Source organism: Rattus norvegicus, chromosome 3 (genome assembly GCF_036323735.1).
Source record: "Rattus norvegicus strain BN/NHsdMcwi chromosome 3, GRCr8, whole genome shotgun sequence".
NCBI classification, from domain to species: Eukaryota; Metazoa; Chordata; class Mammalia; order Rodentia; family Muridae; genus Rattus; species Rattus norvegicus.
The window spans coordinates 143,609,089-143,630,998 of NC_086021.1; the positions used below are offsets into that span (position 1 = coordinate 143,609,089).

General features: G+C 41.2%; 1 protein-coding gene across 21 annotated transcripts in view; it reads left to right on the plus strand.

The window, feature by feature from the left end:
• The window catches only part of Plcb4 (phospholipase C, beta 4), a 369,409-nt gene that overhangs the window by 203,368 nt on the left and 144,131 nt on the right, over window positions 1-21,910 (plus strand). The window lies entirely within an intron of this gene.

A 21,910-nucleotide genomic window follows, 5' to 3' on the forward strand; every position in this document is an offset into this window, starting at 1 on the left:
TAAAAGCAAAACCTGACATCAAACGGAATTGAGACTAAAACGAAGACATGTAGCTTTGTTTTCATGGGGAATAATGGCCACCGTGTCATTACTCATTAAATTACTTACTCCTTTTGTAGATATTCTCTGGTTGTCTGCTAAGTGCCTATTACTGCTAGGGACAGCATTTAGAGAACAGATAAGGGGGAGGTTCACAGACAAATAAGCCTGGGATCTTTCTCTTGTCAGGCTGCTCATACTAAAGGGAACATGTGTTTGCTCATAGTAATTAGTGTCATCCAAAAGGTGACGTTATAGTTTCACATGCTTGCCTGAAAAAAATATCACTGATAGATGATTAATTCTATTATTCTATATTCTCAAATTTCTACCCAGGCTCACTTGCTGGCTTCTAACTGACCACCCCCTTCGGCCTCTGTAGATCCTTTCTCCTTTCCTGGATCTTCTTTTTCCTTTGTCCTGCAGTAGGGTTTTATGCAATGCGATCTAGCCTTGTGCTCTCTCTCTCTATGTAAGGATGACCTTTGACTTCTGATCCTCCTGGCTGTGTCTCCTGAACACAAGTACTGGAATTACAGGCGCATTTTCCCATAGCCAGTTTGGATCTTTGTATTCCTTAATAATAACGTTATGTGCAATCTAATGAGACTGGGCATTTGTTCTTCTGCATTCCTACTTCAGCAATAGGGTGTTGGGCCACATACACATTGCTTAGGGAAGGCGAAATGCAGTCTAAGATAGCGGTCCCACCTCTCGGTGTTTCTCCGGGTGAGAAACAGTGGGTGCTGGGATGGAGGCTGTACTTCTCAAACTCCAGGGACAGTCAGCTTAAGCCCTAATGAGTGCTAGGAATGTGGAGCACCAAAGAGGAGCCCTCTAAGGGAGACTCGGGCGAGGCTCTGTATGGGAAAGCCTCCTCCTATGGCTATCATTGATAAAAGAGACAGTCCTTGCTTGTCCACACTGTTTTATTCATGGTGGATGAGGGTGAGGTTTATTCTGGGTGAACCAGATTAAATACCTTCTGCAGGAAGGGATGCCCAGAAAGGAAGCTCATTGGCTAAACACTTGGAGCCTATCTTCATTAGCATGGAGACTGGTTGTCGTGGAGCTGTCACTGGTTATCATGGTCCTCTTAGTGGGGTGTTGTGGTCATGAGCGCCCTGACAGAAACCTTGTCAGGGAGCTAGTTTGAACTCCTGCAGTTCTTAGTTAAGAGATTTATCTGAGGTTCTGAACTTGCTACTACCTTAGTAGTTCTTCGGTCTGGTGGCACAGTCCACTCCCCCACCCAACCCCTAAAGCCTGCAGAAATCCGTTTTTTCTCTTCCTTGTTCTTGAAGATACACTATTTCACTTACCCTGCATTTACAAACTACTCTGAAGTTTTATGGACTTATAAAACAGTCCTGTTTTTCTTTTCCTTCATAACTTGGTTAACTGGTTGGGTGATTTTGCTGTTCACACCCAGTTCATCGAGGAATAGATGACAAGGCGTGGCCTTGTTCACAGTTTTGGGGCCACAATTGTGATGATTGAGTGACCGAGGCTGTAGACTCCCGCAGCCTGCGGTGTTCCAAACAGAAGGAGGCAATGATGCCCCGAGAGCAAGGTGTGTATCTAAGTAGGGCATGTGCCTGAGAATATGTGTAAAGCCATGAAGAGAAATAGTCTCTCTGTTTTGATGGATGAAGCTACAGAGACTTGCAAAAGAGTATATTGGTAATATACTGCCATTTAACATGTAAAAGTTCACTTCCTGCAAGGGCTGGATGAAAGAGGAATGAGTCACAAAGCCTTCTGTCCACTTAGAGATTCCATTTGTCTCAACTGACAGTTATATCTCACTTCTTTAACCTCACTCAGTAGAATATATTCAGGCCTCTGAGCATTGACCAAATTCAGACATGTGTTTCCATCCTCGACCCCTGTGTGATTGAAGGACAGTCTTCCAATAAGTGGGGACTAGGCCAGAGACAGTGTGTGTATGAAGTGATTCCATCTCAGAAAGAAAAGGGTGCTGTGCCTAACACTTCTAATCTGCCAGATCGTAAACACATCTTACCGTATTAGTACAGGTCTTTCTTCTTCCAGGACTAGGTGAATGGGTTCTCCAGGAAGCCTTTCTGCCTGGTCTTCCTTGGTAAGGGTCATCTCACCTTGAAATGCCTATAAAATGTAGGTACATTTGAGGTGGATTGTCCACCCACATCTTATGACTTCCAACACTAAGAGTCTGACTGTGGGATCTATGCCTAATCCTCCCTGGGAGGCTACACAATGTCCTGACAAACAGGGACAGTGGAAGAATTACTTAGTGAGTATCTAGCAGAGGAAGAAGACTCCATATTTAATTCTTGTGTCTTATTTTGTTCTTTCCTACTGTATACTTTAATGTTCCATTTAATTGTTTTCTTTGTCTAGGTCACCAACGTTTCAGGTCACTGTCATGGAGACACGCCCTTATTAATTCTCTCATTGCAGAAAGGTCAGAAGGAGGTGTTCCTTCATTCCATTTAAGACAATCCAGAGTGTCATCTTTGTGCCCCATGTGTATAGGTGACAAATGCAAATGGACAGCAAAATATGTAAAGTTGCTATCCTAGTTGAGGGACAAGTTGACCATCCATGAAACACACTGAAGATGTGTGTTAAGTAGAAAAACAGAGCAGGCAAGAAAGAGACATGTCAGGGATGGTCTGAAGTTTCTTAACGAGTGGCCAGGAAGGACCTAGCAGATATGGTGACATTTCAACTATTGCCTAAGGTAGCGAGTTAACCATGCACAGAAAAATTACCTGCACTCAGTGCATAGTTTTAGAAGCTTCAGAAGCAAAATGGTGATTAGTCTCTGTGAAGCACCAAGGTAAGGCCAGGTGGATAAAGCCCTAGTGATGGGGAAGAATAAGAAAAAGATGAGAGACTAGAAGCTAGTTAACTTTGAGTACTGTGTATGGACAGGCTTAGATCCCAATGCAGAAGAAGAATCATAAGTAAAGGATAAAGAACCTTAAGAACTGAACTTGTGATCAGTATATGGGCTTCTAGAGAATGGGGTGGGGGAGACAGGTAAATGTGCCTCTGCCCTATGACCTGTACCTCTCCTTCTCCCAACATGACACTGCTTACCTCCCTTCCTCGTGTAGGGAGCCTACGTCCATGATTGACACTTTGAGACTCTTTACTGTGGCACAATGATGTTCTGGTATGTACAGAAATTCATAGTTCCACCACAAACAGATACAAGACCAATGGAGTCCATCACATAGCCTTTTCTCTACCCTTTGCCATCCACTGGGTTAATACTCTTGTCAAAGGGGATCCTTCACTGTATATTGTTTTCATGTCATTTAAGATCTCAGAAAGATTAATTTTTTTTTTTGGTTCTTTTTTTTTGGAGCTGGGGACCGAACCCAGGGCCTTGCGCTTCCTAGGTAAGCGCTCTACCACTGAGCTAAATCCCCAGCCAGAAAGATTAATTTTATGTCAGGTGGAGACCACCACACCTTTGTTCTTTGGGTAAAATTCTGTAACTGTGTTACACCAAAAGACCATAAGTACATATTTAGATTAACATGCCTTGGTTTGATACTTGGGAAAGAAGATGGAGAAGGCAGGAGTTGGGTTTTCATTGCAGTAAAACAGCCTATGCTGAGACTGTTTTACCAATAGTCTTTTCTACCAACCTATTTGCTATGGAGGAAGAGAACAAGAGGCAGGTGTAGCAGGAGCAACATTTTAAAAAATATAAAAGTAATATATTGTAATAAATATAAACAATTTAGAAAACTTTAGTGTCTGGGAAATTTTTACTCAGTTCATAGTGTCGTTATTTCAAACAGCCCGTTAGATTTACCCTGAAGGTATTTGTTTATTTTCAAGATAGTTTAGTTACTTCTGATGTGCGTATTCTTGTGAGTGTCATTGGCCTCTGGTGTGTATTGTTGAATGGAAAACAGAACTAAATGATCAGCTTTTGCTTGCTGCGGCTCTCAGGGAATCCAGCTGCATTTTTTTGTCTCTTTGGTATAGTATAAATAGCCTTCTTAATGTAGAATAGCATTTAGAATCTAAACCTTAGATCCTTTAGTATAATAAGTTGCTTTATCTCAGTAAGTGTGCATATTGCTATGATAGAGAAATGCCTCCCGGAGTTCCCAGTTGGTCAGCCCATGTGGAGTTACAGAAGACAGCCACTGCTCTGTGTGACCCACTAATGAGTTTCCCTGCCCAAAGCTTGAAAACAACGTGAGCACCAAGGGCTCCCAGCTTTAGATTCCAGAAGAGCCCTGTGCAGTATTTCTTCTAATCCGTTCTTCTTACAAGGAGGCCAAAGACTGGATCAAGTTTGACTCCTTGGAGCTAATGAGTCTGCAGATAAATTCTGCGTTGGTGTGGCCATGGCCAATGCAAACCTAGGTCAGGATTTCTTGTGGACATTAGGATGCTCTGTAGCTGCTAAAACAATGTAAGTTCCTGGGACAGTTCTGGAAGTGGGGTAAGTGGTTCTTTTTCTGAGAACATTTCAGGTCAGCATCCCTGCTACTCTTCAACCCTCTTCAGTGTTCTGTACAGACGCATCTGTTTCTGGTATAGAAACTCCTCTAATATGGTTTGTGAGAGGCTCTTTGTTTTTAAGTAGCTAGATGAGTCAGCTTTTGAATTGGTTCTTTCTAATTTGAGTGATTTTTTTACACTAAACTACTTTCATGCATCCTAGAAGTATGGGATTCCATATGTAATTCACTGTATTGGCAGATTTTTTAAATTATCCTAGAGCTTAGAGTAGATATTTCCCTATTTACTTACGGAATGTGTATGCCTACGTTTAGGTAGTCTGTTGATAATTTGAAAATAGCATATGCCTTTAATCCCAGCACTATGGAGGCAGAGACAGGCAGATTTCTGTGAGCTTAAGGCTAGCCTGGTCTACAAAATTAGTTCCAGGACAACCAGGCCTGTTAAATGAACAAAGAAAGAACCCTGTCTCAGAAAAACAAAACAAAAGCAAACAAACAAGAAAAACCCAACAAAAACAAAACAAAAAAACCAAAATTATGTATTTGTAGAATGTTTCTATTTAACCTTCACACCTCTTATGAAAAATTCCTTCCCGGGAGAGATGTAAACAATGTCTACCTTCTGTCTAATTAATCCCTTCCTTTTGGTATGCCTCAAATCGTCCAAAGTATGATTGGTTAGGATTAACCTTGGGGAGCTGACAAGTTTATCAGGCTTTCTCACAGAGTACGAATGAAGATTGCTCATAGGAACATGGGTCCCCAAGTTTCTACACCAGAGACTCATGACCCTCACTGGATGATGGATTCCTCACAGCAGCACAGAAAGTGTTGTGGGAAACACTAAACATGTTCCATCCTAAGCTAGCGCAGGCTACTGTCTGGCCCTAGTGGTCTTGCCACCTCCATGGCTAGCCCCATGCAGTGACCGCCCATCTCACGGTTAGCTGTCACAAATCCTGTAAGCCAGTAAAATCAAAACTCTAGAGGCTTTTAATTTATTAGTCAAATTTATATCAGTAAATTCTCAACCCATAAAAACCCCAAAGAACTCAGAGCCAATTGATATGATATAAGCTGCCTACTTAGATTGGACAAATTGTCCTGTAATAATCCATCCCTTATATGATATTCATAGCTACCTGTGGCTATTTAAAGCCACACAGATCTATGGCGTCCTTTTCTTCCTCCATCTTCCTTCCATCTCCCCTCCCTCCTATCTCTCCGACCTCTCAAAAAACTCTCAGCCCGCCCTCCTTTTCTACTGTTTAGTCACAGACGCTAGCTTTGTCTTTCACCTATCCTCACCTGCTTACAGACAGTAATCTACAAGAAGGTATTCCCTTCAGTTAATCATGCCTCGCTCTCTGCGCCTTTGTTAACCCCTCTTGAGGCTTCCACAGCTTCCAGAGGTCATGTGAAAAGTAGTCAAAGTTGCATACACGTGTTTGGGGAGTGCAGGAGAGAGTAGCCAGAACCTTAGGTGAGGGTCCAGTCATATTCCTGATACTCTCCTTCTCTGAGGGAAGGCTAAAAGCAAACAAACAAACAAAAAAACAAAACAAACAAAAACCAGGTCAACCCATGATGACGTTTGTGGGTAGGCACAGCCAAAGAAATGAAAATGTCAGCCATGTTACTCAGAGGACAGGAATCTACAGCAACACTCTGTAAAACTAGTACTGAAGACTCGGGTCATTATTTATCACTGTTTCTATGGAACATGGGGAAGACAGACGTAAGTGTGGAAGGTAGCCATTAGGAAAAGCTCTTTCTCTTCTGGCACTGCTTCTGACCATCTCTTTCTTTAGACTGGAGGCATCTGCAAATGTTGTCAGGCATAATTTAGGACTTGCCTCTTGTTCCAGGAGAAGAATTGCCAGTTCTGTGGGCAGCCATGTAAGCCTTGAGAGGTCTACAACACATGTCTTCTTAATAGGCTGTGAATGTGTCTTGAGTTATTACATCTTCTTTAAAACATTAACCCACAAAACGCAATGGGAGTAAGAAAGCTGAGGACCTTACCAGCAAGGTTATATTTATCTTGATTTCAAGGACAGAACATTCTAGAGCACTGTTAAAATGTTACAGAGAATAATCAGATGTAGTGGGTCTGGAGTGTGGCATGAGTCAATTTCCGAGTGAATCTGTTTATTAACAAAACATCTCCTGAGACCTGTATGGCACCTAACCAAAAAGACTTCTGTGGTCTTCTTTCTGGATATCTGACCGTAAGCTAAGCCTCTTAAAGCTCCTAATAGGTCTCCTGTTTGTAAATCAAAGAATGGGGTCCTTTTTGGTGATGTTCTGATTATGGGTTCTCTGCGAACTAGAGGAATTTCCTTTCTGTAATCAAGGATCATAATGTTCCAACACATATATTATTAATGGGAATTTTATAGTTGGAGAGATGGCTCAGTAGTTAAGAGCACATGTTGCTTTTGCAAGAGGACCCAGGTTCAGTTCCCAGCACCCATGATATTCACAACCATCCATAACTTCCGTTCCAGGGAACATGGTGAACATACTTATAAAGGCAACACACACACACACACACACACACACACACACACACACACACACACACAAATTAACTTAAAATTTTTATTTTGGGAGAAGAAAACCAACAAAGAAAAACACGTGACAATAATTTCACACACTGCCAAACAACAGGCTTCAGTTTTCAATTCATATCGGGCGTGTTCTACATTTAACCTAGAATTCATGACTTAGAAAACTTAAGTTAGCCATTCCAGGATTATGGACTCACATACAACAAATGGCTGTACCTTAGTCGTCATTTAACATGCCCAAGAAGGTCTCAGAAACAGGAAGGGTTATGAAGAAAAACAAAGTTATCATTGGCGCTTGCGTTAGACTTTATCTTAAGAACACGAGCTCAGTTTGCTGTCTACTAAGACCTTAACCCGTGTTTTCATCTCATTTCTTTGTGAAGGGAATGAACTGTTTTGATAAGCTCCTTCACGATTGTAGGGTATTTTTAAAGTTATTCTTTTAGAACTAATAGACAGTGAAGCTGTTTTCCTGATTTTCTTTTTATCCTCTGATTGCTTATCTGATGTGAAAAGGGTGGCAATATTTGAAGAAAACTTAGTTGAGTCATACAAAAATCTTAATAACTTCAGGCTTTTGGAAAGTTTCAGGCTCTTGGGGAATCTCTGTATGCTAACATAGATTTTAATATTATGGAAATGCAACAGTGACCTTTCCATAAAGCTTTCACAAAATTACTCCGTGATATAAGCTACCAGAGACATGGGAACTTTCTTGAACTGAAAGTACACAATATTGATTTGCATTTTGTGGTTTATTTTGTACCTATTTTTCAGATCTCTTGTATTTTTCTTTCCTTTATGCTAAACAACACTAATTTTCATATTTTTAAGCAGGGGAAAAGGCAAGTTTTTTTTTAAGTTGTATTTTCCTTGTGTGCCAGCTCGTTTGACTGTGGTTAAAGAATCTATTATCTCGATTCTAATAGGCTTCGCTCTTCAGAAATGAGTTGACAAGATAGGAAACTCCATTAGTTTGTTTTAGCTTTTTAATTTTAAGACATTTGGGCACAGGGGCCTGAAGCAGCTGCATGTGATGGTTTGTGACAAGTATTCATTCAGGATATTGTATTCAGTTTAGAAAACAAAATGATTAGTATTTGGCACACAAGCTGTGACTTCCCAAAATTGATGTTGGCTAGAATCCTGAAATCAAGAGTTCTTTTGTCTTCCAGAGATTGGCACAGAGATGGCTAAAAATGTCTAAAGCCTGAAGCTAGTAGCTTTAACTTCTTGTTACATTTTTTGTCAGTTCCAGTTTAGGGTAGAAAAAGGCTTAGGATCTATAGTCATACTTGTCACATGCCTTCTGTGCTCTTCCTCATGGCTTGAGTGTTTCAGGTCCCTTTTAATCCATAACCCCAAAAGATGATGGCTCCTCAAGAAGCAGAGAGCTGTTCATTTTAGCAGCATCAAGACTGTTGCAGATGGAAAACGGGGTAGCATTCTGCAACAGCCAGCCATTCAGCAGCTGACTACTCTCTCCTCAGCTGTCACCAAAATTCTTTCCAGAATGAACACCAGGACATGGTTCACTGCATATCTGTGGTGACAGAATGGTTAGACTTTGATTCACAGGAATTTGTAAAGAGCCTGGAGTGGCATAGTGACTTGTACCAATCCAGTGCTGTTTTCTGAAGGACAACAGAAGTACAGATCAATCATGTCAGTCATCCAGCAGACAGTCATTTGGTCACCTCTAAGAAAGAAAGTGACCATCTGCATCCTTAAGTGGATCATAGTAGCTACCCTGAGAACAGCTCACTTCATGGTAAAATAATTCTTAGTTTCCTGGTGATTTATCGTTTGGCTGGGCTGGACATATAACCTATATGATAGAGTACTTATCTATCATATGCAAGACAATAGGTTTCATCCCTGGCACTGAAAAATAAAAATAAATGAACAAATAAATGCAATTATGTGCTCCTGAGGTCATTGGTCTTTGTGATTCTTACTCTTGACTGAAAACTAAATGACCTTATTCTCCCCTCCTCGAAATACTTGAAGAAGTCCCTTGACTTAGCCTGAGAAGTCAGGCTAGGGTGCCGATGAGCTTATTTTTATCTTCATTAGTAGGTGATGTGACAGTGCCCACCTTGCCTCAAGTTTTTGGCTTCAGATCTCAGTCTATTACATGGAGAACTCACTTGGACTCTGCAGTCATATAGACCTTGTGTGACATAAATGGTTCATTTTCCTAGGGTTCCTCAGACCACTGTTCTGTTGAAAAGCTTCTGAAGATTGTAGCACAAAGGGTCAGGGAATCCTTAAACAATGGCATCTGTTGGTTGGCTGAGATAGTCATACCCTTTGATTAAGCACTCCTGAAAACTGATTAAGGTTTAAGCAACTACCTCTTCACCATTAGCTCATTAAAGTTGAAGTTCACCCACAGTTTAGGTATTTATTATATGAAAAGGCCAATTTCCTTTGCACTGTAGCTGTTTTGATTGGTAACCTCTGATTTCGCTTTTTGTTGTTGTACCGGCACCTGAAGTAATTAGGCAATAAAGAGAGAAGTTTGATCTCATATTTTTTGTAGGCTGATGCCTGACCAGTCAACTATATCGCCTTGAGTCATTGTTAGACAGTATGTAATTATGTAGCAGAAGAGAGCCATTCAACCACTCAACCACTGGGGTACCAGTGTCCTCTTCAGGAGCATGTCCCCAATAACTTAAAGACTTCACACCATGGCATGCCTCTTGAAGACTTTACCTCTTGCCAGATATTGATGGGTTGAGGACCAAGCCTTTAGCCTGTGTCCTTAGGAACAACACGTTAATCCAAAACAAGCAGCATCTGTGAAGATCTTGACATGACTTGCTGTTACTAGATGTCAAGAATTGTATGTATTCTTCCTAAAAACCTTTTCTTAGTAGTGAGCTCATCTCTGGGCATGTTTGGACACCTGACCTCCCAGAAGAAGGTGGGTGGGAATGGCTGAAGAAGCAGCTGAATACAAGGAGGCATTGAAGTTCTAACATGGGGTCAAGAATGATGATGTTACTTGATCCCCATGGAAGGAAGAAAAGATGAGGGGCAGGAGCTGGGGCAACACTTCCTGCAGAAAGAGGATCTGTGGGGTAGATGGAAGGTAAGAGTTCGATTCTAGTAGCTTATGGAAAAGTATAGCCAAGATAATGATAGAGTTTGAAGGCTCAAGGCTTAGATGACCAACAGCATTTGAACAGAACATTTGAAGTAGATCCCATGTTTTAAGACAGTAATTAGGAAATGACAGTGTCAAATGCAGCCCTTGAAACAAATTTGGCCATGAGAAGATGCAATATTGGTGGTCAAAATCTATATTAATTATAAGCCTTCTCTTGAAAACTTTTAGTATCACAAACATTAAGTGACAGATGATATATTACCCACAAGACACGATTTATTCAAGGTATGGTCAAATTGGATGTCATTTCCTTTAGTTTTGGAAAGAGAAGAACTAAAATTAAAACACATGTAATGGCTGAATGCTGTTGTGATTTTCCAGTGTTAAGTGTAGACAACTGTATTGATTTTGTTACAATAAAATCCCATTACAGATAGTCCTCAGTTAGCACTGTAGGCCACTTAGTGCAGTGCAGCAAATACTTAGAGCCTGCTTTTTCTTCCTCAAATTAATATTTCTTTATATTTAGAAAATCCTAAAAGGAAGGATTAAAAAATAAAAATGAGTTTATACGCACATTTAAATTAACAGCAAGTGCTCTTTCCCTGTAGATAATATAAAATATTTCCCGTTGCCTGTTTTTGATTTGGAAGTTGAAATAATCTGTCCTCGGGTAATGCTAAGGTAGGAAGCCAGAGGGTATTGTCATCTGGACTTACCCTTCAGTGATACAACCTTTAGTTTAGCCACATGCTATTAAGCAGCTTAAAGAAGACCACACAGATAGGTCACATTCCGTCACGCTGTTTGAAGACCATTCCTTCTGAGCGTTTTACTGTATTTAGGAAGACTGCTATTGAGAATGGAGGCTGCAAAGAGTAGGAAAAGCCACTCCAGGTTTGAATTCTAGTTCTGAAATTTTCTGAAGTTTATTTTCCACCGTTTGTGACTGGAATGGAGCCCATGAAAAGGCTTAGCAAGATAAAGCTTTCCGTCAGCGTTCGGTGCGCATATTAGGATGAGCTTCAAGCTCAGTGGATGGGGTGAGCAGTGGTTACAGTCTCAGCACACAGAGGCCCAGTTCTGTTTCAGCTCATCCTCTCCTTGCACCTGCAGGAAGCTATCTTGTCTAGCTCACTGCAACTCCATCCTCCTTGCCTGCAGCCGCGTGGCATTTTAGAATCTGTTGGTTTAGACTCTTTCCCTGAAGAAACAAAATAATTGATCACAGATGACAGGAAGACCAAAGCAGTTTCCAGGAACGTTGCTTATTAGTACAGACACTTGAGGAAACCAAGCCCATGTCTTACAAGGGGCAGCGAACTTAGTTAAAGAAACCCCAATTTCTGCTCATTTTTCCCAGGCTGGCTGGAGTTAAATGTCAGAGACATTCACTAAAATAGTATAGGCTACAAACTCTTGGGAATGGCCTCACATGTGACTGACCTCTGGTATCTTCCTGTTGCCTCTGGGCCTTGTTAGAACGAAGGATGTTTTTTAGTTCCTACCCAAGCTAGAGAAGCAAACACACTTTAAAGCAATCCCATAACAGTGCACCTCTTATGAAAGGGACAATTATTTGAAGACTGTTGACCTTACACGGATTGGGAAAGCGTTTGGCATCTTGTAAGTGTGCTTTGATACTGAAAGGCTGTCCCGGGAATGCCACCTTGTCACTGTGCTGCCCTTTGCTCTTCAATGCACAATGTTAACACATTGTCTGATGTCCTTCTTGGTATGGCTTTTGTTGTGGGAAAGAAATATATTCCAGGAAGGATATGCTGGGTTTTAAATAACATCTACCCATATAGGCTTTAATCTACTCACATAGTAGCTTAAATAATGCTCAATCCAACTAGAAGAAGAGTCTGGAAAACATGTCATGTACAGTGTACAGACAAGGACACATGTTTAACCTTGAAGAGGTTAAGTGTACCCTCAGCACCCAGCAGCTGGCTGTCATGGAGCTGAGCTAGACTCACAGTCACTTATGTCTGATTGTCAGTTTGTTTACTGTATAAAAGGCTTAATATTCAATATTAATTCTGTATAGGAGGCTGAATGTGTAGTTATAGTTAGGCCCACTTTTAAAGCTGTAGGCAAAATGCTTATAGAACTGTGAAATTTGGCTGTCTCCTGTTCACTCTTCTAATGGAACATTGTAATGTTTATCTCATGACATAAGTATCAGAGCCTATATGACTGCCGTGAACGAAGAAGATCCAGTCTTACTCACTGGGCCAGGCTATCCGATGAAGCCAAAGGCAGCATTTGCTGTGTCTATCTCAAGCTTCACTGCTGTTTCTGAGCTTTGAACCCAGGACCTTCTGCAAACTAGGCAAGCACTGTACCTTACAGCCACAGCCCGACCACTAGTTTTATGCCTATTCTCAGGTCAGGGAAGAAAAGTTTCCCACTAGTTCACATGCCATCTGCTTGTCTTGTCTTAGAAACCCAATTAATACACGTCTCGTCACCAAGAGTAAAACATGCAGGTTTTGATTTACGTGTAAATAAACCACAAAGGAGTCAAGTGTGAAGAAATGACAAAATAAAGATACTTTTTAGACAAAAGCATCTAATAAATGTGTGAAGCAATTATAATAGGTCCCTAGAGTGGTTTCTCTCTAAGAGATAAAGAGGAAGGTATAAAGAATTAGAGCCGCCTCACTGTGCTCATGAAGGACACTACAGAACCCTGGCTTAGTGATCGTTCTGTCCCTGTGAAGAGCCAGCATGAGCCATAAGCAAGGCAACTCCTGTGAAATAAATCATTTAATGGAGGCTGGCTTACAGTTTTAGAAGTTTGCTCTGTTATCATGGTGGGAAGCAGGACAGTCTATAGGCTGATGCTGGAGCAGTAGCTGAGAGCTGTATCCTGATCCATAGGCGGGGTTTGAGGGATAAGAGGGTTGATTCTTGGCCTGTGCACAAGCTTTTAAAACCTTAAAGCCCATCCTCAGTGATATAGTTCCTCCAATAAGGCCACACACCCTAATCCTTCTGCTCTGTCAAATAGTGTCATTCCCAGATGACAAAGCTTTCAGATTTATGCAACTTTGGGGATCATTCTTATTTAAACTCCCATACCCCTATTCCATATCCAGTGATCAGGACTATTTAAAGAAGCCCTTATGAAGGAAAAGACAGGTCAGGTAACTATATGATCATATTTCCTTATAGTGATTTTACACAAGATATTATTGTAGCCTGGTTTGAAATGGAACAGTCTTACTCACGCACATAAACCACTTGGCACAGTGGTGACTGCCCCATGGTGACTAAAGAATAGGTAAAAAGCAATGCCAAGAAGTAGAGGAAGGGACCCAAAAGATCATCAGTTAAAGTGATATTTAACCCTTAAGTTAACTGACATAAAGGAATTTGTATTTCTCCTTGCACACTGTTTGCAGGTTTATGCATTTAAAAGCTAAAACGAAGCTGGAATTAAGACTTGCTTTTGTTTTTTTTTTAAAGAATTTGCATAGATTTAAAGAGAAGAACAGGGCTAGAACAGTGGCATAGCAGTTAAGAGTCTGTACTGCCTTTGCAGAGAACTGACCTTCAATATTACTGTATTCTATTATAATTATACTGCATGACCGAAAGCAAGTCGGGGAGGAAAGAGTTTATTTCAGCTCACAATTCTAGTCTATTGTGGAAGGAAGTTAGGGCAGAAACTGAAGGAGAGGACATGCAGAATTATAGTGTACTGGACTTCTCTTCATGGCTTATTCAGTCTGCTTTTCTATACCAGCCAGGACCACCATGCCTAAGCTAGGTCTTCCTATATCAGCCATTATTCAAGAGCATGCCCCATACCTGTAGGCCAGCCTAATGGAGGCAGTTTTTCAATTGACAATCCCTCTTCCCAGATGACCCTGCCCTGTGTCAAGATGCCCCCTCCCCTGGCAAAAAACAAAACAAAACAAAACATAGAATCAATACAGAAAAACCAAAACCTAACCAACATACCAGTACCCAAATGAAATGAATGACAGCTGCTTCTGACTCCAGTTTCAGGAGATCTGACTGACCTCCACAGCCACACATACACATGTGCATGTATACAGAGAGAGAGAGAGAGAGAGAGAGAGAGAGAGAGAGAGAGCCCAAACACACACACACACACACACACACACACACACACACACACACACACACATCAAAGATTACTAAACAAAATAACTTTTAATTTGAAAATTTTAAAGTAGAAAAATCTTCCCTAAAGACTTAGGTTCAAAGCACTTTCTTCTCACTTTCCTGACTTGTTTTTTATCAGCTCCATTGCTGAGTTTAATTTAAAACATTTGAAGGTTTGAAATGGCCCCACTTTGAATACACCAAGTGATCTCCTGTGGGTCGAGGTTTATTTATACTATGTTTCTTTAACTGAGACTTATTTTCCAGCCATAGAGTAATAATACCTTTGGGTTATGATCATGGAACAACTGTTATTTTCATATGCATCTAGTGTCTATATATTGCATTTTCTCCATATATGGTTTGGACTCAGTTTCATTATGCGTGGTTATGTGTGGTCTTCAACTTTATCCTCATCGTATGACTCCTGTGTAATAAATAGCAGTGGCCTATTTATAAAACAGGTCAGCTAGTGTTTACAAGGAATCTTGATTAAATTTAATAGTTCATTGTGTGTGTGTGTTTATTTTAATAAGAAAATATTTTTTTCAAAGAAAGGATCCTTTGAATCTCTGAGTTCGGGCCTGCCCCATCTACAGTTTCTTCCCTGTGTTATGCAATCTTGTCTTGTAGTCTTCAGACTTAACACATATTCATGCCTGAGGCAACTTTCAGAAAGATTATCCAAGGCAAGATAAAATAAAAACCTCCCCTTTGAAATACGCTGATAATTAAAGCAAAATTTGAGCCTGTAAAGTAGGGTTTTTTTTTTTTCTTTTGAGAAGTTTGATTCGTGTTGGTGACATTTTTATCTAATTGGGAGAGAGCCAGACCAAGGACAACTGAATGGCAAAGTAAGGGAGGGGTAGGCAGGAGAGGCCTATGAGGTTACCTCTTAAAGGGGATAAGAAAGCCATGCATTACACAAAGATAAGGTCAGGGTGTCATTCATCTTCCCCACAACTCAGGTGCCAATGAGAGCTGTACGCACTTGTGGGGAGCGGGCTGAGGTGCAGGGCATAGAAAATGGTGAAGATATCCAGTCTAGAAGTTATTGATAAGCTCAACCAGTCACAGAGCAACATAGAGAATCAAAACTTGTTCTGCAGACTGCATTCCCGGCAAACAGTGGTGTTTGTCCTTTGAGACCAGAACACTGGGACATTTGGAGACTATGGAGGGGAGAGCAAGTACACACAGAAAAAGTGCCTCAGTGTGGCTAACAAATACTAATTTCCTGTCCTGGTTTGTCTTTAGGGTTGGCTGGAAGTTTGTCATTCATTGTTTATTGGTATTCAATATACTGTCATTATAACAGCAAGTAGTGTCCAGATCATTATAGAGTTCACTGTAGGTAAAGTTCAGATTAACAAGTTGCAATACAGAGGCACAAACTGCCAGTGAACTTTTAGGAGGCGACATGACTCCATTTCTGTAAGGGTAACTGGTGATTAGCAGCACCTCAGTTAGCATAGTCAGGAGAATCTCCCACAGCCATGCCTGCATAGTCTACATAGTCCAACAGCGAGACTCCTCCTGGCTCATTCGGGAGTGCATCAAGTCAACAATTAACACTAAAGGTCACAGCTCCCTTTTCCAGACCTAACCCTTAAAAATTAAGCCTGAAAGAAATGTTTAAAGGAGTTACCCACTAACTCCCGGCCCTCAGTATTAACTCCTGGCGTTGACTGAAAGGAACTGCCCGCACTCATTCTCCATGTCTCTGCTTTCTGAGGCTGAGACGTACGTTATAGACATGTGGCCGCTCTGTTACTGACCCTCACTTTCATCCTTCTTGTCCATCTGGCTTCTCTCTCTCCTGGACCTCCTCTTCTCTTAGGTAGATTCGATCAGTTGTTCTCCATCTTTAGTCTATATCAGAGTCACCCTCCTAGCTAGATATACCACAGCTTCTTGAGCTCTTTCCCCCAGGATTCTCATTCAGAAAAGATGAGCAGAGCCTGCATTATACATAATGTAATAAGTCCCCCATTGGTGGTTGCTGTCTGGTACCTGTGCTAGTTTCCTGGAAGGCTTGGGAAAGTTCATCATGATGAGAAAGAAAGATGCTATAGAGTATGGAAGCAGAATCGTAAGGTAGAGATTCCTCCCATCTCAGCAGTCCAGCAAGCAGAGAAAAGGTAACGTGTAGGACTTTCTCAATTTTCCCTTTTGGTCAGCCTGGCACTGGTGGTACCCAAAGTTCAGGTCTAGTATTACCCCCTCAGTTAAATATCTCCAGAAACGTTCTCAAAGACATACCCAGATGTTTCCTGTGTGATTCCAAATTCAATGAGGTGGCCAGTGAGGATTAAACATGACAGCGCCCGCCTCTTAGAAGCACTGATGTAAGGTAAGCCAAGAGAGCCTGAGCCCTCTTTGAACTTTTCCCCATAGGATTCCAGTTTGAATCCCCACTGTGAGCATCCAGAATCAAAGGCTGTCAGCTCAACAGCACCAGGAAAGAAACTGAAGCAGGGTGGATGGCAGCCAAAGTTGGTTTTCTCATTCTCTCTCCCCTAATGTCCTTTATCTTTCCAAGGACAGGACTTCCTCTCACACTGGAAATTTTTGGTTAGAATACCTGAAAACAAGGGCCAGAAGGACTGGCATATGCTCTGTTTGTGCCCTCTTCCGCCTACTGAAGGTTCTCTATGTACATGGGCAGTTTGCTTAATGTTTTCCCAGAACCTAATAGAATACCCCAGTGTGAGAGCGAGGAGGGCCCAATGCTCTCCGCACAGCTGTGTATGGCTAGCAACTACTAGTCAGGGAGAACTTGTTTTGATGAATGATTTTTATCCACCATTAATTCCCTTCTGCACTTGAAGATTTTAGGGAATTCTTTTCTTTTTGTTTTATTTGTTTGTTTCTGTTTTGTTATTGTTTTGTTTCTTTGTTTGTTTGATAGGATCAGCAAGGGTGTGAGAGTAAATTGCCCTCTAAGTCACAGCCAATGCCATGTGGATCGAGTCCCAAATACTCAGGAGGACTGATTGAGTCTAAGACTTTATTGCCAGCCTGAGCAACATGGTGGGACTCTGTCTCTAAAACAATCATAGCAGGCCCTTCATTTATAAGATTTGCAGTATTCCAGGGTCAACTAATTTTATTCCTCAGGGCCTTGAGGTTAACAATGTTGATCCTGAGTATTAAGCCCTGCTAAAATGCAGCTGGCATTTATTGTACCACAGTCAATAAGATATACTTTATTTCAGATGCAGAATTGATCTTGTTATTCAGATGAATATACGTGTAAAAGTTCTGCAGAAACCAGTTTGTTGTTAGTGAATTAAAGTCATGAGATGTAGCAGATGTGTGCTGTATGAGGTACAGGTGAAGCTCCACACAGACGCTAACCATTTCTACAGGTAGGAATATACCAGATCTCAAGAATTAAAAGGTATCATGCAGTAAATCTATAAGATAGAAAGTTCCTCCTCCTTTCATTATCAGGCTTCATGTACTGCAGATAATTTTTTCTATACTTTTGCATACCTGGTGTTGTGGTAAGTTTGTTTCCACTAGTATCACCACAAACATAGGAGTAATGTATGGTGTCCTGTTGATGCGATGGCTGTATTGGCACTAACTGATGGACTCTATTACCTTCTGATCGGTCTGCCATGCACACCAGCATGTATGTGCATGACTATGTGGATATTCTAGCTGTTCTCGCATCTCTTCTTGAATCATAACAAATCAAAATTTCTTCATCTCCATTTCTACGATTTATTACTATAAAAGGGGATCTATATACTAGTGACAATTTTATTTCTGCAGTATAAAAATACTATTAAGCCAGATATGGACCTAATATGCATTTTGGAGCACAACCCTAGGAAGGCACTGTACAGTCGTATGCCATGTACTATTTACATGCAGAGTACATGCAGAGTATATGCAGAGTATTCTGACCTCTGCAGAGCTCATTCTCCCTCAGCACTCTGGCTCTCCAGCATAAGTGATTTACTTGCATCTTTCAGAGGGAAGGAGCTTCCAGGCAAGAAGTGATTAACAGTGGATTATCAGAGTAGAAATCCCCAGTCACGGACAACTACTTTAATACAGTTTCAGCCATGTAACCTGCTTAAGAGGATTTGGGAGGCCTAGATGTATACTCAGATGGCAGGCGTGAGAAATGCTACAGTCAATCAACCAACGTCCAAGCAGGGGAAGGGACCAGCTTCAGTTGGGGAACAGCTGCACTTTTGTTATATTCTGTTTCTTTGAAAACTGATTATCACAGTCTGAATTACATTGCTGGACTCCGAAATTGCTACTCTAACACCTGGTGCCCTGGCATACAGTGTGTATTAAACTGAAGGAAACTGCAGGATGGTCACTTACTAACTTTTCTCTTTTTTCTATGAGAAACCCTCATACCTAGAGGAAAGGAAGAAAGACACAGAGATGGCAAAAAGAAACATAGTTTGATGAATGTGACATTGTACCTCATTACCCAGATATTACAATTTCTCATATGGCTGTCCACATGAAACCTGTGTGTAAAACAGTTTTGTCCCACTTCTACGAGTCTTTATTTACGATAATTCCATGTCAGAAATATGGGCTGTGTGTTTGTGAACTCTTTGCATCAACTAGACTTCATACCGGGTTCAACATGGCAGAAGCCATCGGTTTTTGAAATTGTGTCTAGAATCCATGACAGACTAATTCTGACACCATCGCAATCCATTTTATTTCCAAAAGCAAGAGTAGCAGGGCCTCTCAGCCTCAAGTAGAGAAGCTTCTTTTTGCAGTGGTTGTCAGTCAATACAGAACGAGCCACAGAGGGGAATAAGTGACTGACTGTATGTGTTCAGCCTAAAGGAGACATTCCTGTCAACCATCCCTTTATCCGACAAATCTGAGGTAACATTATGGAAGGAAAAAGAATGTACTAACTAGGGCTTGTGTGTGTGTGTGTGTGTGTGTGTGTGTGTGTGTGTGTGTGTGTGTATGTATGTATGTATGTATGTATATATGTATATATATGTATATATATATATGTGTGTATGTGTGTGTATATACTGTATTAACTGCTTTGCATTCCTGTGAGAAAAAGGAAGGAAGGGAGAGAGAGAGAGAGAGAGAGAGAGAGAGAGAGGAGAGAGGAGGAGAGAGAAAGAGAGAGAGAATAATCTAAAGTCAGAAATATTTATTTTAGCTTATAGTTCATTAAAACATTTTGCCCAGCATCATTTGACCGAGGGCTGTTAGTCTGTGGTGGGGCAGGTATTTGGACAGGGAGCACCATATAGGGCAGAGGAAAGAATCCAAGAGAGGCAGATAAGTTTTCTCTCAGAGCCCCTTCAAAGTCTGTAAGCTATGAATCTACAAATGTATCAGTCCATCGGTAAAGTCAGAGGCCCGGGGATCCAGTCACTTCCCAAAGCTTTGGGAGCAAGCCTCCCACACACAAGCTTTTGAGGGACATTGACCATCTAAACTCTAGTAGCAGGAAACAGTTTGGGTCATTTTCATTCTTTTATTTGCTTAACAACATATTGGGAGTATTTATATTTGCTTCACAAAAGCTGTGAGTATTCTTAGGAACCCCTCTGCTTTGCCATTGTTAGGCAAGCAACCCTTCCTTTGCAGCCTGATTTTAATAAGCACAAGAGTACTTACATGTGTAGGGTATTTAAGCGGTTGCTTAGTTAGACTCACAGACAGCTAATGTTTTTCTACCTTAAATGGCACGATAGTATTTTTGTCCACAGACTTTGCATATGTTAAGTTAGAATCAATCCTGCTGGTAAAATCGCTATTGGTGACTGGGGACTTTCAAGGGCATAGAAATTAATTACAAAATTCTTTTCCCGCAAAGTATACAAGAATACTCCTATCCTCAACTTTCAACACTATTACTTAGTGCCATTCTTAGTCTTGTACTCCATTTTTTTTTGAAAACGCTATTTAATACCTCGATGAAGATAGAGATATTTTTAGCAAATGGGGAAATTATTATTAAGGATATGTCAGTGTCAAATTGGATCCTAGCTTGAAGGAAAATGAGGCATTTGAGAGTTCAGGGTGCTCTGCTGATAGCCTTAGTCTGTTTTCAAAACGCCATAGGTTCCTATTTAGAAGTACAAACAATTAACTCACTTGTGGCTAGTGAAAATTCCATTTCAACTTCTTGTCTCTGAAAAATAACTTTGGGTATTTTTGTCCTGAGTTTTAGGAGTCATGCTGAGCTGTGTGGTCGTCAGGGCATCTTCTTCTCGGGGGCATCCTTCACTGTGTGCTTTGGGTCCTTTGTGTCCTTATACTGGTTCTTTAGATGGAGTTTTCTGCCTTCTCTGATGAAGGAGCCCATCCATGGCTCCCCTCCTAGCTCTTCCATGCTCTCTGCAGGCTTGGGAGAGTGTCCCTCTGGCTGCCTGTGTGAAACAATCTGTCCAGTTGTGTAAGAAGCAGACAATGGGCCCATGTAAAACCAGCTGGCCTCTTTCCAGTAGCCGCTCTGTGTGTTTACACTGGAAAGGCTGCCCCATTGTGTCATCTCTTTGATGGCCATTCCAGTGAAATCCCCATCCTCCTCAGGTGGTTCCTTTCCCTTGGGGCCTCTGTAGTGAGGTAATGCCTTTCTAGCAGGTGGAAGAGGGGAGGAGGAAGTTAAACCTTCAGGTTCTTTGTAGGTGAGGACTTTCAAGACAAACGGAGAATTTGCATGGAAGAACATTTAGCACGGACCATAACCTTTTAGCTGCTTGGGCTGTTTGAGGTGCTTACAAAAAGGGAGGAAAGGCCAGTCCCCTTCCCATCTTTCAAGAGGTAACTTTATTCCGGGTTCTCTACATCAAGTTGAATTACTAAACATACCTTTATTTGCTTCTTATTTTAAAAATCAGTTGATTGGGTCAACATTATCTGTTGCTATGTCTTCAGCTTCAGAGTGTCATCCGTATAAAATAATTCAGTTGCTGACCCTCATGCCCCAGGAAGTATTTCAGAGAATGGGGCTCCCTCCGGTTTAAAATCAGACAAATTTGGGATATTTCTCTGCTATTTTCCCAAAATGCCTTATTCCTTGGTTTGATCCCTGGATCTCTGAACAATATTAAGCCAGAAATGACTTCTACCACTAATGTTGATGTACTCCCTAGAGAGCAGAGCCAGAGGCTAGCAACCTTTGGTCCTGATGTTCCTTCATGGACGGAAGGAGTACTCAGGTGGGAGGTGACTATTTCAGTAGCGAGAAAGGTAGAGAGGCAGAAAACTGATGCCCTTCTGGGTGCTTAAGTCTGGGTACTTGTGTAGATCCTAGTAGAATCAGAGTTAAACCAGTGAAAGACAGCATAGATAGTTAGAAACTCTCTTTTCATGATTGACATAAGCCTTTTATATTAGAAGTCTTTGTTTGTATTCCTTTCAGAGTTATGCCAAAGATAAAAAGTGCAAGGGATAGTTGGTTTGAGTTAACATCCTAGAACACATGAAACTCTACAGTGACATTCTGTGCCTCCTTACATACACGTTGGCAAACCCACAAAGCTACTATATTGTATTCTTTTGAGTTTCTCCAAATCTCTCTCCTTTCCTCTTCC